Consider the following 1,226-nt stretch of genomic DNA (forward strand, 5'->3'; position numbering starts at 1 on the left):
ACGGTCATGCTAGACTCCGGTGCATAGATAACCGTCACCATGCCTATACACCGTACTCCACATTAGCAAGTAGCAAATATCATCCTAATCCTATTCCCTCAAGCCAAAGTTAGAACAAACACTTACCTCGAATGCTCCAAACTCAACTCACGCTTCTAGTATAGCTTTACCTCTTGATTCCACCACCAATCCGCTCGAATCTAGTCATAAGTTACTTAATCACATTAATAATTACTAAATGAATCATCCCCAATGCATGAAAATAGATTTTTCAAGGTTTTTTCCAAAAAGGTCAAAAATACCCTCGGACCCACGTGGTCGAAACTCGAGGTTCGGACCAAAACCCGGTTACCCATTCCCCCATGAATCCAAATATATGATTTGTTTTTAAATCGGACCCCAAATTGAGGTCCAACTTCTCAATTTGTAGAAAACCTAGGTTCTACCCAAAACACCCAATTTTTCCCATGAAAATCTTTGATTTGAAGTTGAAATTATGTTAAAAGATGTTAAGGGATAAAGAAATTAAGTTAGAAATCACTTACCAATCGTTTTGGAGAAAAAAAGTTGTTTGGAAAATCGCCTCTTAGGTTTTGGGTTTTTGAAAAGTGAAAAATAACTGAGATTTCCGAACTGGTATACCTTTCTGAGGACCTGGTGCGGACCGCACAAAAATGTGTTGCGGCCGCGCCGAGTGGGAGAAAAATTGGGGCTTCTCTGAACCCTTCCAGCGCGGACCGCACTGTTTTGGTGCGCGGTCGCGCTGATTGGCCTGAAACCCTAGCCCTCAGACTCAGCCACGCGGACCGCACAAAAATGCATCGCGGCCGCGCGAAAATGACCGCGGCCGCGCTGGTGTCTGCAACACATGAACCTGCATTTTCTTAAGTCCAAGACCTCCCGGGCCCCATTCAAAACTCACCCGAGCCCTCGGGGCTCCAAACCAAACATGCACACAACCTTAAAAACATCTTACGGACTTACTCGTGCGATCAAATCGCCAAAATAACATCATATACATAGGATCAAGCCTCAAACACATGATTTTCTTTCTTCAACTTTCATAACTCAAATTCTCCATTTTTAGTCCGAAACACGTCATATGACGTCCGTTTTTAGCCAAACTTTACAGATAGTGCTTAACACATATTTAAGACTTGTACCGGGCGTCGGAACCAAAATACGAGCCCGATACCTATATTTTCTAACTCCTTTTCATTTCAAAT

This window comes from Nicotiana sylvestris, chromosome 4 (assembly GCF_000393655.2).
Source record: "Nicotiana sylvestris chromosome 4, ASM39365v2, whole genome shotgun sequence".
In the NCBI taxonomy this organism is placed as follows: Eukaryota; Viridiplantae; Streptophyta; class Magnoliopsida; order Solanales; family Solanaceae; genus Nicotiana; species Nicotiana sylvestris.